Source organism: Terrapene carolina, unplaced genomic scaffold (genome assembly GCF_002925995.2).
Source record: "Terrapene carolina triunguis isolate 2854851 unplaced genomic scaffold, T_m_triunguis-2.0 Scaffold182, whole genome shotgun sequence".
NCBI lineage: Eukaryota > Metazoa > Chordata > Testudines > Emydidae > Terrapene > Terrapene triunguis.
Window position 1 is genome coordinate 2,043,677 of NW_020664533.1, and position 12,367 is coordinate 2,056,043.

Below are 12,367 nucleotides of genomic sequence, written 5' to 3' on the forward strand. Positions count from 1 at the left end.
ATTTCCTGAGAAAACTACAATGCATTGGCGATCTCCCAGAAAACACCATCCTAGCCACCATGGATGTGGAGGCTCTCCACACAAACATCCCACACATAGATGGAATACAAGCTGTCAGGAACAGTATCCCTGATGATGACACAGCACAACTTATTGCTGAGCTCTGTGACTTTATCCTCACGCACAGCTATTTCAAATTTGGTGACAATATATACCTCCAGACCAGTGGCACCGCCATGGGCACCCGCATGGCCCCACAATATGCCAACATTTTTATGGCTGACCTGGAACAACGCTTCCTTAGCTCTCGTCCACTCACGCCCCTCCTCTACCTACGCTACATTGACGACATCTTCATCATCTGGACCCATGGGAAGGAGACTCTGGAAGAATTCCACCACGATTTCAACAGCTTCCACCCCACCATCAACCTCAGCCTGGACCAATCTACACGGGAGGTCCACTTCCTAGACACCACAGTACAAATAAGTGATGGCCACGTTAACACCACCCTATACCGAAAACCCACCGACCGCTATGCCTACCTTCATGCCTCCAGCTTCCACCCCGGACACACCACACGATCCATCGTCTATAGCCAAGCACTGAGGTACAATCGCATCTGCTCCAACCCCTCAGACAGAGACCAATACCTACAAGATCTTGACCAAGCATTCTCAAAACTACGATACCCACACAAGGAAATAAGGAAACAAATCAACAGAGCCAGACGTGTACCCAGAAGCCTCCTGCTACAAGACAAGCCCAAGAAAGAAACCAACAGAACTCCACTGGCCATCACCTACAGTCCTCAGCTTAAACCTCTCCAATGCATCATCAGTGATCTACAACCCATCCTGGACAATGATCCCTCTCTTTCACAGACCTTGGGAGGCAGGCCAGTCTTGGCCCACAGACAACCTGCCAACCTTAAGCATATTCTCACCAGCAACCACACACCGCACCATAACAACTCTAACTCAGGAACCAATCCATGCAACAAACCTCGATGCCAACTCTGCCCACATATCTGCACCAACAACACCATCACAGTACCTAACCAGATCAGCTACAACATCACCGGTTCATTCACCTGCACGTCCACCAATGTTATATATGCCATCATGTGCCAGCAATGCCCCTCTGCTATGTACATTGGCCAAACTGGACAGTCACTACGTAAAAGAATAAATGAACACAAGTCAGATATCAGGAATGGCAATATACAAAAACCTGTAGGAGAACACTTCAACCTCCCTGGCCACACAATAGCAGATGTAAAGGAAGCCATCTTACAGCAAAACAACTTCAGGATCAGACTCCAAAGAGAAACTGCTGAGCTTCAGTTCATTTGCAAATTTGACACCATCAGATCAGGATTAAACAAAGTCTGTGAATGGCTAGCCAACTACAGAAGCAGTTTCTCCTCCCTTGGTGTTCACACTTCAACTGCTAGCAGAGGACCTCACCCTCCCTGATTGAACTAACCTCGTTATCTACAGACTGATTCTTGCCAGCATATTTATACCTGCTCCTGGAAATTTCCATTACATGCATCCAACGAAATGGGCATTCACCCATGAAAGCTTATGCTCCAATACATCTGTTAGTCTTAAAGGTGCCACAGGACTCTCTGTTGCTTTTTACAGATCCAGACTAACAAGGCTACCCCTCTGATACTTGATACCAACTTGAAAGTTACTATCGCTTACATCACCCCTGAAAACACCTCTCTGTGTCTCACGCAATCCCCTGAGCCATCCAATTCCTCTGTCTGTCTATCCTGGGTCTCTCTAATGTGCCTAGCACCATAGTAAATAAATACTGTACAAGAATGTGGGGAATATCTAACGCACTGGAGCAGATGCTGGGGTCTTTACTTCACCTCAATGTGAGGTTACTTGAATAAAGATTAAGGACCTCAGGATTTGTCCTACCATGCTTAAGTTGAATTCAAATGCCCCAAAACTCTGTTCCTACCATTCCTACTTTTTCATAGATGTATGGATGGATTACATACTGTAATTAGGGTATTGTATTACTGTATGTAAAACATTTCATCAGTTTGTATATACTTGTACCAGAAATCCTACATAAGAGTCAGGATCCCAAAAAACCCTTTAGGTTTTAGCTAATCACATTCCTTGAGATGATGGCAAAATGATTGCTACATTTGTTTTCACTGTGTCCAATCACAATTATCTCCTCTTGAAAAGAGTGTTCAATTCACGTCCTAACTATATACATCATGTCCAGCGACATAAATACTTACCAGTATAATAAGATCTTATATTTACATAGCGTCGGTCATCTGAAAAGGCTTTAGAAACTGAAATACAAATCATACGCAGGATACTGAAGTGCAGCAGTCCTTAGAGTAAAATGCAGCAACTATTTAAAAGCACAGAATGACATTACACAATAATTTGTCAGAAAGTAAGAATACTCCATGCAATCGACGCTTCAGATAGGCAGCGTGTCGCAAATGTAGGCAAGTGCTATGTGATTTTTAATTATCACAAGTGTTTACACCCCTACTCGGACAAAAAGAGCCAAGAGCTTTTAAATGACCACAGATGGCTGCAACTTAATTTTTATGCTTCATGCCAAAGTCAGTACCTCCAGCAGCATAGTGCCACTTTACACCATACTAGGGCATCAGTTCAATACTGACTCAGAAGCAAAAGTAGTCAATACCATTCCCTGAAATGTTTATGGGTTACTTGGAGATCTCTCATCCAAGAACTGACCCGCCTTTCCTAGATTGTAAGAGCTGATGCCATGTGGCTACAAGTAGAACCACAGTATATAGCTAAAATCCTATGTATGAGAATTCTAAATGTATTGTACTGCAATTGTTTGCAACTGCATTTCCCATATACTACTAATGTATCAGCAGAATATTCTCTATTGCCTGAGGTTAGAACAAAAGGAAAGATACCCAAACAATGTGTAAAATACAATGAGCTCACAGTATAGCTGTCATCATTCCAGAGACCTTTTAAACCTGACAGTGTGTTGCATCTGAATTAAAGCAAAATGTTAGTTGTGCTGCCAAAACCAAAGACTGTTGAGAGAAAACGCTGACGAATGAAGAACATACTGTGTTGTAATTTTGAATATATTTGGGGATGAGGTGTGCACTGATTATATATATATTGAAAAACTAAAGGAACTTTCATTTCTCTCTTCTTCATCTTGGTTACTGTGATGTGGTCTTTTTGATGTAGGAATATATATTCATAGATTTTAAGGCCAGAAGTAACTGTTCTGATTATCTTAGTCCGACCTCCTGCATAACACAGGCCAACAGAATTTCTCCCAGTAATTCCTGCAACAAAAATAATTATACTTGCCCACTACAGAAATGACACTTAGGATCATTAGAAAGGACTGTGTGGTATCAGATTGCTCTTCAATGGCTTCATTTTTTTCTCTCTGAGAGATTTCAATGGGTAGTTGTGGACAACTGCTTCTCTTCCCAAAGAGCTCTTAAATGTGAAGTGCTACAGGGGCCTTTCTGTGACTCCCCCTGCTCTATATGTATATGAAGCCATTAGGAGGATGAGTAAGGAGGCATGGAGTCCAGTGTTTTCTGTATGCTGACAACACCCAACTGTATGTCTCTATCTTGTCTGATTTGGATGCTGCACATCAGTGCCTCAGACACTGTCTAGTCAAGATTGGAGCATGGATGAGAACGAGCCGACTGAAACTCAACCCAGGCAAGAGTGAGGTGATGATGGTGGTTTGGAGGAAGCATCCAGAGGGGAAAACAGAGGTAATATGAATGCCTTTGATTGAAGGAGTACATCTGCCATTAGTTACTAAGGTTCACAACTTAGACGTGGTTTTAAATCCCCAGTTGCTGTTGACAACCATATTACAGCATGCAAGTAATGGAAATTTCCAGAGGCAGGTATAAATCAGTATGGAGATAACGAGGTTAGTTCAATCAGGGAGGGTGAGGTGCTCTGCTAGCAGTTGAGGTGTGAACACCAAGGGAGGAGAAACTGCTTCTGTAGTTGGATAGCCATTCACAGTCTTTGTTTAATCCTGATCTGATGGTGTCAAATTTGCTCCAGTTCATTTGCAAATTTGACAACTACAGAAGCATCTGAAGAAGTGAGGTTCTTACCCACGAAAGCTTATGCTCCCAATACTTCTGTTAGTCTTTAAGGTGCCACAGGACCCTCTGTTGCTTTTTACAGATTCAGACTAACACAGCTACCCCTCTGATATATTACAGCAATTATCCAGTCAGCTTTTTATCATCTGCTTCTGGCTAGGAGGCTGCAACCTTTCCTTTTGGAAAAGGACCTTGCCACTATTATCCATACTTTTGTCACCTCACTGAAGCTGGTGCAGGACACAGTGTCTTGCTTATTGAGTGGTGCTTCTTGCTGGCAGGGTATTCTCTGTGAGAGCTTCAAGACTCTGGAACTTCTTCCTCCAATGGTCCAAAATTGCCCCAAATACATCTGTTTGATAGGGGCTCTGGAGAGGGCTGAGGGTATGCTGGCTGAGTTCCTGTGGAACTGATCTGAATGCTGCTGAGATTTAATTTAATTGTATTTACTGTATACATAATTCTGTTGGGCTTCCTACAGCCTTGGATAGGAATCTTTATGATTTTAAATCTAGATAAATAGATAGATAGAAATACCTGGGCTTCCTGTCCAGCTCCAATTCCAATTCAAAATTGGTTTGCTGGTTTTCAAAACTCCTCAGGGACTTGCTCTCCATTACCTCTCTGACCCCATACTTACCTACCTTCTTGCTTGCTGAATATAACTCTACTGTTGCCAAGTTCCACTTGGCACATCCGAGAAGGGTAGCTTTAAGCACTCCACAAATCCCACAACTTTCTGAGGACTGGTTTGTCCCTCAGCATAACCTTGAGGATCCTCGCTGCTCTAAATTAGGCAGGCTTGTACAGAAGTCCCTGGGTACTTTACACCAGCTGGAGATTGCCAGAGAGCAGCATACTTGAGTCCCTCCCCCTCCTAGAAAAACACACTCCCATATGGGTGTGTGTGTGTGTGTGTGTTTCTAAGGCCAGTATTCAGAGGGAATCCTCAACTGCCCACCTTGGACAATTTTCTGGTCCCTGAGTACCACAGAGGGGCCCCTATCTGGCTGCCCTGTGTCTTCCTCCTGCAGTTCTTCATAATGTAAGGTTGCTGTGCTTTTGTTTACTCTTTTATAGAAACTCTCCCCCCTTTTCTCTCCTGACTACATTCTGATCTCACTGATACTTGTGAAAATCAGGAATAAATCTAATGAAATTACTCTGGATTTAAATTTAATCAGAATTTAGGCCTCAGATTCACTTCTCTTAAGCCTAGCCTTTAAAATCTTCCTTTTCTCTTTAGTTTAAGAATGCCATAATGTTCTACTGTGCATTAAGGTATGGCTTTACTCTGAAAAAAGTGACACTAAAAATGGTATAGTCTGTAAATAGTTTCTGCATCAAAAGTGATCATTTTATAAGTAAAAAGCAGTCTTTTCTAAATACTAGCTCTGCAAACGCACTAGGGTTTGAGGGTGAAGCTAGGTTCTTTCTTCTGGCACATCATCATCATATACTGCAGGCTAGTTTAGGACTTACGAAATTGTAACCCCATTGATCACCAATTTCTTCAAATGATGCTTTCGTGGATACCTGTCAACCCCATTGTCTTCAGTGAATTTGCGTAGGTGTAACTTATTGGAGCTCAGTAAACCTTTCTAGGGACTGTGCCGAAGATGAAACAGAATACAACTCATTTATGGTTCTCACTCAAGGCTGGCAGGGCTAATGGAAGTAAAAAATGGTAAAAAAAACATTTTTGTTATCAGATATAACTGTGAATACACAGAAGAAATAGTTCTGTTGAGAACAAATCGCTCCTTAGGGATGTACCTTCACTTTTCACTGCCATCTGAGGCCTATGTGAGATGCTAGTTCTGCATATTAATGATTAGCAGTCTAAATTACCATGAAGGATGTCCAAGTCCCAGTCCCTCCAGGTCTTTAACATGCAAATCTGACTACTTCATCTCTTCTGTGCTGCTAAATGTACCAGGCAGGTCTTCATTCTCCATTGCTGTCAATAGAATGTCTATGAATTTAAAGCAGAAGTACCTGGTTTGGGGAAGCGGTCAATCAGGGATATGCCTAGGTGGCAGTCTGTCTGTGAAGGCATTAAGTGGAAATGGGGGATGGAGTATATTATAGCATGAAGCAAACTTGCACATCTCCTTGCAGTCAAAGGTCTGTCTTTGATTTTCCTTTAGAAATGTATCAAAAATGTGGCATAAAAAGTACAGCTTTTGTCATATTGAGAATAATAATGTGTTAGGAGACAAAGGAACAAAGGCTGGAAGTTGAGGGAAATTTTTTAAAAAAAGGAAAGAAACAAAGAAAAAATGAAGATGTGAAACAGTTGTGTTTAGTTTGAAAAATGCTTCAACTTTCCCCTCTCCCCTCCTTCTCATTTAATATACTTGAAAATGCTGTGTTTGGAAACCTACATGAATCTAAATTTAGGCCCACTGTGACTTTACTCGGCATTTCTTTATCGTGGCTTAGTCTTTCATATATCATTTTGTGGAAGGACTGTGTGGCAGGCTAATGGTCTATTGCCCATGTCTTGTTTTATAAATATTTATTGCCCACTGGTGTGTTCATATCTTTGAAGTTACACCCATGTCTCCTTTTCAGTCTACACTCCCTCCTTTTCCCTATGGGAAAAAAAAACAAAAACCCTTGTATAACACTAACACTTATGTTTATACAAGAATGCCTTAAAGGCCGTTCTTAATTTTTTTCTTTTATCTACATCTTCCCACATCACTCATCTTTGTTTTGTTTTGGGTTGTTTTTGTTCCCCCCTTCTTACTTCTTAGACAGTGTAGGCCAGGAATAATAAACTAAACAGCATAATCTCTGCTGCTTTGTATGAATGCAGCAGGCCAGATCTGGTCATTCACAAGTTGACTTACTCACAGAGCTGGCTTCCAACGGGTGCCTACAGCCTGTTTGACTAGAACAGCTAGCAGGAGTTGAATTTGAACTTGCTGGAGGAAACACTGACTAGCCTTTGAGTGAGAGATCATAATCTCTCAAAAGATCATAATCAGAGACTGAAGCTGCCTGGCCTGGGGGGGTTGTGTCATTTTGTGATTCAAAAGAAAAGGAATTTATAAAAATGTCAATAAAATGAATAATATTTGGATATAATTAGATGGGTAACAAAGCTGGCTGATTTTGCTGCACCATAGTATCATGCCAACCTCAGAGGCAGGAAGTAGCCTGGGGAACCAGATATTAGTCCAGTTGTGTTGCCAGGAAGCGAGTCAGCGTGTTTTGGTGGGATCCCCGCTGACCCAGTGGCAGGATCACCGGCCACTATTAGGGTACTGGGTGGGGACCTGGTGGAGTAGGGGGGACCCAGGTTCCCCAACTCCTCGGGTGGACCCCATTCCCCCAACCTACTCATCCTAGGCTGGAAGTCCTGTGCCTTATTTGTGACCTGCCCCAGCCAGGAGGCTGTTGGCCCCTAGACTGTGATTGCTGTGTGTGTTCCAGCCCAAAGGATGACGCTAAGGACTGCTTGCTGCTCTATCCCATCTAGAGGGCAAGCACCCCAGACTGTTACTTGCTGTCTGCCCTAGACAGGAGGCTCTGAGCTAAAGACTGCTCCTTGCTGTGTCCCACTCAGAGGTCCAGGCCTATAGACTATGTGGCTCAGCCCCAACCAGATGGCCAGAGCCTCTAGACCACCAATTGGAGTGGGAACAGACAGTCCTCAATAAGTTTTACTCCTGGGAGAAATCTGTGCCACTACACAGGCGCAGAATTCATATCGCCTGCAGATTTCTTTGCTCCGCTGCAGAAAAATGAGGAAGCAAAAAAATTTGCAGGGGACACATGCCTCTTTCCCGGTAGCCTGGCTGCTTCTGTTCACGTGCCTGGAGCAGCTGGCAGAGATGTAAATCACCACAGGAGTGGAGGGGCTGGCTGTGCATGTCTGGGGAGACGTTAATCACCGCAAAGGAGCAGGGCTGGGTGGGAGTGTGTGCAAAGGAGCAAGAAAGACTCTCTCGCTCTCTATAGCAGAGCACCCAGCGTGAAGGAGAAGGGCTTCAGGTTGTTTGGAGGAAGGCGTGAGGCGGGCTCTGTCCCCTGAGGCAGAGCAGAAATGTAGCAGCCAGCCTGCGTAGTTGTTTGTTAGTTAATAGGTTCCTATTGTTAGTTAATTGTTCCCATTCATGGTCAATTCCCCAGGAGCATAAAACACATTGTAAAAGTTGTAAGGCTCTTTTACATTCCCAGAGTGGTCTAAAGGAGCCTTATTGTAAATGACAGTAAAGGAATCCTCAGCTAGGAAGATCTGTGTGCTTTCTGGCTTTTTTTTATTCCTGTGCCAGAGAGGCACAATGGGATTAGATTACAGCTCAGGATCTATTTTACTTACCCATTTAAAGAAAAAAAAAGACTTAGAGGGCAAATAAAATGTTTATCAAACAGTCAATAAAATGTCAGGGCAATCAGAACCAAGCACTTTCCAAAGTATCCAGCCAGGATTATAACTGGAATGCAGGGTATTGGTTACCAAGTATTTGTAACTTAACTCTCATGTGTTTAGGAAATGCTGAATAGTTATAGTGACTTTTTTCTGTATTGTAGTTTAAATAAATTACCAAAATAATTGAAACTGGTTTGATTATATTGCATTATTTTGACAAATAAAATATGCAGAATTTTGCAGAACTTTTAACTTTTTAGTGCAGAATTCCCCCAGGAGTAAAGGTTAGAGGCAAACTCTAGAAGGGAGATTGGAGATTGTATTTTACAATGGAGATAAAATGGAAGCTCTTTCCACAAATAACTTAACTCTTGGTGATCTTCATGCTTTTCAAAGGCGTAGGCAAATGGCACTCAACTTTGAATAGCCACTTGCTTGGTTTATACTCGTATGTATGTTGTCTTCTGTTAGATTCTCAGCTCTTTGGGGTTTCTTTGTATTCAGTTATCTTATTGAAATATGGGACCAAATTCTGCTTTCAGATAACCAGTGTAAATCTGGAATACACCAATTGCAACAGGACTGGGCCATAATCTGTAGTTTAACAAAGTAAAAGAAAGACATTCTTGCTTTTCTGTACGTTGTGGAGAAGCAACCTGCGCATGAGCCTTTCTTAGGGAGCTGTGTTGGTTCCTGAGGCCAAAGTTCCTCTCAATATTGTTCTGAATAAAGCTGTTACAGCGTTTTAGAACGTGTTTTTGGTCTCTTGTCTTGTGGAAGCACAGCAGGTGACAGATATTTGTCTTGTAAGAGATAGAACAACTTCCTCATCAAATGGATGCAAAATGGCTAAGACACACCAAAAAATTGTGCCATAGCTCCCTGGCATTGAGTTGTCATGTTTGATTTGAATTTTTGACATTGCATCAATAAATTGTGATAGCTCTATTCAATGATAAAGTAACTGTTGAGCCCCTCAATTTCTGGGGGGGGAGGCTTGGAGGCATCTCCTCTTTTTCAATTCCCCATTATAGATGCTGTAAGCCAAGGTGCCCTTCTTGGCACCTTGATTACTGAGAGGGAGATAAGGGGTGTTCATTCTCTTTTCCTCTGGATGTGGGAAGGATGAGTGGAACCTTACAGTTAATTTAGATTCCTCTCTCTCCACAGAGTCTAGCTGCTGGCGTCTTGCATGCTACCTTCTTTGTCACTCCCTATTCTGTTTTGTATACAGAGCTATAGTACAGCTATAATGCTATAGTATTCCATGCTCCATTTGCTCTACCTTGAATCTCCAGCAGAAAGAGCAGGACAGTGATGAGGCCCATGGAATCTTTCAATGCCACATGTAGGACCAAGAAGAGATGCAAGCAGCACATGAGCCACTGATTTAGGTCACTCCTGTAGCGATCTGTGTGGAACTTGGAGGGTGGAGTACAGGTTGTAGGAGGAAAGAGTTTGGAGGAGGCACCAGCACGTTAGTCTGTGTGCACATGGCTTGAGTGATAACTGCAGTAGCAGAAACTCTGTAAATAGTTCTCATGATAAAGAGCTGGTTTAGTTTTAGCAACATTAAATCCTCTCATATTATTACCAACTATATGGTACATGAAACAACTCCCACAAGACAACTAACCCTCAGGGCCGGCTCAAGCTGTTTTGCCGCCCCAACCGGCAAAAAAAAAAAAAAGAAAAACCCGATTGAACTGCCGCCAAAGAGGAAGAGAGGGAGTGAAGGACTTGCCGCCGAAGACTGAAGCGGAGTGATTGAGTTGCTGCCGAAGTGCTGCCGAAGAGGAAGAGAGGCACTAAAGGACCGGCCGCCGAATTGCCGCCGCAGACCCGGACGTGCTGCCCCTTTCTATTGGCCGCCCCAGGCACCTGCTTCCTTCGCTGGTGCCTGGAGCTGGCCCTGCTAACTCTATGAGGGACTAGAGAGACTGTGACATTTACATCACTATATTTATGTCCTGGCATTTGCAGCACTGCAGAGCACAACAGAAGTGCCAGGATCTGTGGAACTATTCTTCAGCACCACTCTGTTAATCTAGTCATGTCTATTTATTAATTGTTTAATCTCTTGTTAATATTTGGCAATTTGTTCTTATGATAGTGTACTGAGCATACTTAATTTTGCCAGGGATTGCTCCATCAATGTGGAATGCACCTCCTTGGTCTCCATTGTTCATTAGATGAAGCATTTCAGCAACAGTTAAAACAATAGCAACCATACTTAATACCAGCGTAAAAGACAAAGTGATGTACATGACCCTCAATAGTAATGTAAGAATTCTGGATGACACCGTGCTCCTATCTATTATATGCTTCCACCAGGGGTAATGGCCTGATGCCTCAGAGAGAGGAGAACATGCCATAATATACTAGGTCAGTTATTCAATACTAGGGGAAAGGTGTGGGGGTACATTTCTTCCTGACCCCCTTGAGTGAACCATGTGAGTTAGATTTCACTTTTATCACTGTTAGTCACTTTGCACCTTGGAGCATAAGGACTGATAGCCCTCATAGCCTTGTTTTGCTAGTGCAACTACTGGTACCATTTAGATTTCTTTTGCTGGCACAGCTGCAAATGATCCATACATGTTAATAAAAGTATTCAGTCCCTTATTGAAGTCCTGCGGCATTGTTAGTGCCAATGATTTTCTCTGGCAGTTACTGTTGATTTGCTGAAAAGTGGCATTCAAGTTAATAACCTAGAAGAAAGGAAGTCAGTTCTCCTGGCTCTGCAGAAAAAGTTCTGATTATTGAAAGGCCAACTGGAAGCAGCCATGGAGTGCACTTGAACACCAGGCAGGCAATCTATCATAAAGATGAACCTCAATATTCCTGCTCCCTGCAGCTTGCTATATTGGAACATTCCAATGGTCCATCTAGCCTGGACTAGCTGTATTCGTAGGCAATAAGGACTGCTAAATAAATAAGATAAAACCCCAGAGTATATAGTACTGAATTGTGAAGTACTATACCACCAGGGGAATTTCTTCTTTAGCCCAGCTGGTTAGTTGATTGTTTATGCCTATTTGAGCAAATCATGAAACTGTTGATCAGTTTATACCTTAATTCATATAGACTAGTAGCCCTTGTAGTTTTATCTTGCTATGGTAACTCCTAATTCTCTTTGTTTTTGTATGTCTTCAATCCTTTTGTAGTTGCAGAGAAATATGTCATGGAAGAATTACCAGTCTCAAAATGAGCAGATGTGCTTTGCTTTCTTTTTCAGACGTGGGTATCTTCCACTAGCTAAAAAAATGAATGAATGAAAATATCCCATCACCCCTGGGATCATGTACTTGAATTAATAGATAGTGATGGTAGAATTCCCAACTTTAAGATCTGTTTTACACGAGGAGACATCTGCCTGTATCACTTTTCTGTCTCCCTTTTTCTGTTATTTTCCCATCTCCCCACTTTCCCAACTAGGAATCCATATTAAGGGACGAGTACACAAAGCTCAGTGAAACTCCCTTTATTTATTTCACTTGTGTTGTTGCTGTTGTTGTGTAGGGAAAGAGCAAGATAACAAAAGGAACAATGTAAAATAAAATTGTACCGGACCCAAACATTTTTAACACATGAAAATCCCTTCCCAATGCAAAGACTCTCCTCTTCTCTCGTTCTGCCTTTTCCTTGCATTCTCCTGCAGCACAGGCATTTTCTCTCTGTAAGCCAAATTCATCTGTGATGTAACTTCACTGAACTCATTGGACTTACACCAGGGACAACTTTGGTCCTCTGTCTCAGGCAATTACAGTAGGAATAAATTGGTCACGCAGGCAAAGTATCTGACAATTAGTGCGCTGAGTTATTCCTGGCAAACCAATAAGAAAGATTTAAAA